Source organism: Vombatus ursinus, unplaced genomic scaffold, assembly GCF_900497805.2.
Source record: "Vombatus ursinus unplaced genomic scaffold, bare-nosed wombat genome assembly UNPS02010394.1, whole genome shotgun sequence".
NCBI classification, from domain to species: Eukaryota; Metazoa; Chordata; class Mammalia; order Diprotodontia; family Vombatidae; genus Vombatus; species Vombatus ursinus.
The window spans coordinates 6,056,692-6,061,912 of NW_020950172.1; the positions used below are offsets into that span (position 1 = coordinate 6,056,692).

General features: G+C 45.9%; 1 pseudogene; it reads left to right on the forward strand.

The window, feature by feature from the left end:
• The first annotated feature begins 1,098 nt into the window (after positions 1 to 1,098).
• The window catches only part of LOC114037468, a 5,886-nt pseudogene continuing 1,763 nt past the window's right edge, over positions 1,099 to 5,221 (forward strand).

Below are 5,221 nucleotides of genomic sequence, written 5' to 3' on the forward strand. Positions count from 1 at the left end.
GGCCTAAGAGAGATGGGAAAGGATGGATAGGGATACAGATTCCTCCTAGTGGGGAAGGGACCCCAGGGCATGAGTGCAAGGATGCTAGGGGAGGGGAATAGTTTCTTCCTCAGGGCTCTTGGCCTAGCTGCCTTTGAGCTAGATGGATCTAGCTCTGAGAGTCTGGGATTCAGTGGGGGCAGAGGAGGCTGGCAAAAAGTGCCAGGAGGGCAAGAGAGCCGCTGGGCTTCACAGAAAGAGCCCTGATAAAGAATCACATGAGCTGGTCTCAAATTTTAGCTGTCCTGTTCACTGCCTGGGTGACCTTGGTCTGTACCTCACTGGGCCTCATTTTCCCCATATGTAAAATGTGGAAATTGATCTCTGGGGTCAGCATTACATGAATCATTGACCTTAAACAGCTTGCCCAGCTTTGGGCCTGAGTGGCTTAGTGTCTGGAAAGGTCAACGGTCACAAGTGGAAATAATGTGGACGAGGTTGGGAGGGGGTGTTTGAGGTGAGCAGAGACTGACTCCACCCGCATCACACCCACTCTCTACCTCAATGGGCACTTGACCTAACTTCTATTCCAAGAGAAAGCCCCTCATGCTTTTGGAGGGGGAGGGAGGGCGTGAGCCCCCTGGAAATGAAGGAGTCCCTCGTGCTAAGCTGGACAGCTCCCAAAGAGCAAAGAGAAGCTGGGGTGGGGGGGAAGGAGAGCCAAGACAAATAGGTTTTGCAAGTTAAATTCTATTTTTTCAATTAAGCAGCATTTATTTTCTCTTCCTTCCCCTCCCCCCTCCCCCATGGGGAGGGAACCCAAACCTTTCTAATGAATATATATAGTCAGGCAAAACAAATTCATGTATTATCCCGGTCCAAAAATGTAAACCAAATGCCTTAACGCAGTTTTGGGTCGGAGGAGAAAGGGCTACAAGCTCCTGGGAGTGGACTCACACAAGCCAGGAGGTTGACTGGAGAAGCCTCCTGACTCCCAGGCCAAGATCTGGCCCACCACATCGGGGTGCTCCGCTCTCCTGGGGTGCCGCATACAGCTATCCTGATTCTGGCCAGGGTCCCAAACAGCAAGCTCATAACAAACCAGAACAGGACGTCCAAATGCAGAGGGATGGAGCTCAGAACTGGAAGGGACCCAGAGATGCTGAGTCCAAACCAGAATCTTCATCCACGACATCCCTGACAGGTGCTCCTCCAGTCTTGGCTTTTGTGATGGGCAACCACTACCCACTGAGAAAGCCTATTCCACTTGGTACAGCATGAATTATTGGGCTATGGTTCCTGATGACATATTTGTCTCCAAACCTGCCCTCATGGTTCTTGGTTCTGCCTTCTGGGGCCAAGCAGAGGGTCTTTCTCCCCCACCATGGTGCTTCAGTCTTCTCTTTCCCAGGCTAAACATCACTAATTCTCAAAAGTAAACCCTGAATGCTCTGGTCTCTAGTGACCTCACCATCCTGGCCACCTTCTTCCTGGTTGCTCTCATCTGACCTATATTATTCCCTGGATAAAGAACCTTCAATGGTTTTTCCATTGTCTAAAGAATAAAGTCCACAATTCTGTGACTGGCACTCAAGGCTTTAGACAATCTAGTACCACCTTACTTTTCTAGACTTATCTCACAATCTCTCCTCTCTACATGTATGATATGCTAACCAAACTGACCTACTCATTAAGTAATTGGAATCTATTGAGAATTCATGCTCAAGCTGCTCAAATTTGGTCACTGGGTGGGGAAGGATAGGAGAGGGTCCAGGTCTTCAATTTCATTAGCATTGAAAACTCCTATTGTGTAAATACCCTCCACCAATGCAGTTTGCAAATTCTTTTGTAACCTATAATCTTAGAAAGTTTCTTGGATTTGACCGTAGCTAAACAGCTAATGCTTGTGAGAGGCAGGCTATTAACCTAGGTTTTTTCTGTTCCAAGGTTGGCCAATACACCATATTGATTCTCTCTAGTTTACCAATGTCACCCTAAAATATGATGCCTGGAAAAGTCATCAAAGTAGATCAGTCAGTGTGCATTTTATGCCCACTCTCCCCCTAGAAGCCAATCTTTTCAATGAGACAGACAGAGAAGGAACAGCCCCAGGCCTTGCCCTCAAAGAACTTCCATTCTAGGGTGTTGGATTGTCCCTTCCCTGCAAGTATTTCCAAGACACCCCAGAGTTGGGGAAGAACTGAGGTATCTTCCCTACTTGAATACCAGTCCCAACACCACAGGGCAGGTATTGTTGTCAAAAGAACCCTGAACTTGGAGTTGAGGTCTAGGCTTAAATCCTGGATCTATTTTGTGACCTTGGGCAGGCTTCTACCCCTCTCTGGGACCTGTCTGGGACCTGTTTCCTCAACTATCAAAAATGGGAGAGTGGGAACCTATGAGCTCTGTTTTTCCTACTATCTCTAAACCTTATGATTCCCCTCCAAAGTTCCCATTGCCCTCACCTCTAGGAGCAGGAAAGTGCCCTGAGGTCATACACCCAAGCAGAGAAAGGGATAGGGGGATTCCAGGCTTCCTATGAAGGACAAGAGGGGAAAATGCTGAGAAAGAAAATGTCACACTTAGCCTCACCCACAGCATTTGCTTGAAATCACTTGGACTGGTATTCATTAATATGTATTATGCATGCTCTGCATGCTCCAGATATTCAAGATGGCATCATCCAGCCTCCTTGAAAGATGAGGAAACAAAGGCCCAGAGAGGAGAGGGACAATGCCCAAGGTCACACAGCCCTCCACATCCTTGCTCTTCACTAAATGGGCTTCAGGAACAGGGAGCCTGGCCTCAGAGCAAGGCATCCCCCAGGGTTGAGTCATATCTCCCTTGGGCCTCTGTATCATCCCCAGGGCCAACAGCTGTACTTAACATATGGGAAGGAGGAGGGAAGAGAACGACCCTCAAGGTTAAGGTTTGGTAACACCCCCCCCCTTTAGTCCCAGAGTTGGAAAATGGCTGGTTCAGGACCATGGACAGATGTGCCCCCCCCCACCCCAGATTCTGTTGTGGAGGTAAGGGGACAGTGAAAGCCATGAATATGTAATTCAATCAGAGAAATCAATACAGACCAATCAGCAATACTCCCCTCTGTTGATGACTGACCTCTACTTCTCTCCTCCTCATTAGGTACCTTCTGCAATAGACCTACCTTTAGGAAGCAAGACCTATGCCTCCCAATCTAGGGCAGACAGAGAAGCAGAGGCCCCAGGCCTTGTCCTCAGGGAGCCCATGGAAAGCAGACAAAGATAGAAAACCTCTGTATAGAAAATGGTCACAGAACAAGATGGGGTAGGATGTGATCCAAGATGGAATTGTGAGGCTCAGACCCTAAATGCTGGTGGAATCAGAAAAAAGAATAGTTCAGGATAAGCAGTCACACTCTGGGAAGATTTTGTACAGGAGGGGAGGCCTGAGCTGTGTTCTGAACAAACGGAAGTCAGATAGGTTGGAGCCAAGGGAGGAGGGTGGTCTTAGTGGAAGGAAACACCAATACCCATGACATAAAGGTGAGTTAATAATTTTGTTTTGAATCCCAATATAAACTAAGGTGAAATTGGTAAATACAAAATATATGAGGGGTAAATTAGATAGAAAGAAAATAGTCCCTGTCCTCAGAGAGCTTATATTCTATCATAAAAAAACAACATAAACAAATATAAATAAATATAAAAATTTATACAAAATATTTTATTCAGTCATTTCAGTCATGTACAATTTTGGGGGTTTTTCTTGGCAGAGATACTGGAGTGGTTTGCCATTTCTTTCTCCAGCCCATTTTACAGGTGAGGAAACTGAAGCAAACAGGGGTAAGTGACTTGCCCAGGATTACACAACTAGTAAATGTCTGAGGCCAGATTTGACCTCAGGAAGAGGTGGGAAGAGAGCACCTACCTTGAAGTTGGACTTAGGAGGCCCAGTCCTGCCAGTGGGGCAAGTGTTGGCCATGTGGATTCCATGCTCTGGGAGCATCGAGGGTAATTAAGAGAATCATGGAAGAATCGAGTGAACAATTAGGGTGAAATGTGTTGCTTGAAGATTGGACAGTCTCTCATAGCATGAATCCCACCCAAGGGCTCCATATGACTAAGAACAGCAGTCCTTGGTGACCTGGCTGACAGTCCAAGACTGACAAAGAGCTCCTGTTGACTTCCTGGGCCCCATCAATTATTCAGCTGCTATTCGCTGCCAAGTAATAATTTATGAAAGAGGAAGAAGGTGATGCCAACATGATCTAGAATCCCTAGGGTTTCCCTAACCCTTCCTTTCCTTTTTGGCCAAGCTCACCCAATCCTCAAATTTCAAATGGCCTCTTGGGTTCACGTATGTTTTGCCCCACCCAATACAGGTGCCTCCAGAGCCATGTCTCCCTTGACATTAGACTAGCAGATCACAATATATTTGATTTTGATGATCAATAGAGAGTTTTTCATGATATGCTTATGAATGAAATGGGGAGAGGGGCTGGATGGCAGGTGAATTCAGAACTGATTGGATGATAATAATAACAGCTAATATTTATAAAGCACTTACTACATGCCAGGCACTGTGCTAAGCACTTTACAATTATCTCACTTGATCCTCACAACAATGCTGCATGGTTATGCTCTTATTGCCCCCACTTTATAGATGAAGAAATTGAGGCAAACAAGAGGTTAAGCGACTTGCCTGAGGTCACCCAGCTGTAAATTGTCTGAGGCAGGATTTGAACTCAGGTCTTCCTGACTCCATGCCTGGCACTACACTGTGACATTTAGCTTCCCTAAATTAAAGGAGAATGACTTGTAATAAGACTGGAAAGGTAGGCTGGACCTATACCATAAAAGAGTTTAAAAGCCAATAGAGGATTTTGTATTTTGTCCCAGAGGCACTAGGGAGCTGCTACAGTTCCTTGGGTCTGGGAGTGACATAACTAGGTTTGCACTTCAGGAATGGCATCTGTGTGAATTGGAAAGGAGAGCAATTGGAAACTCAAAGACCAATAAGAAGACCACTCTATCGTCCACTGGAAAAGTGATAAGGGATTGAACTAGGGTGATGCTTATAGGAGTAGAGAAAAGGGGAGGAGGAGGAGGAGGAGGAGAAGAAAAAGAAGAAGAAGAGTAAAAAGAAGAAGAAGAGGAAGAAGAAGAAGAAGAAAAAGAAGAAGAAGAAGGAAGAAGAAGAAGAAGAAGAAGAAGGAAGAAGAAGAAGAAGAAGAAGAAGAAGAAGAAGAAGAAGAAGAAGA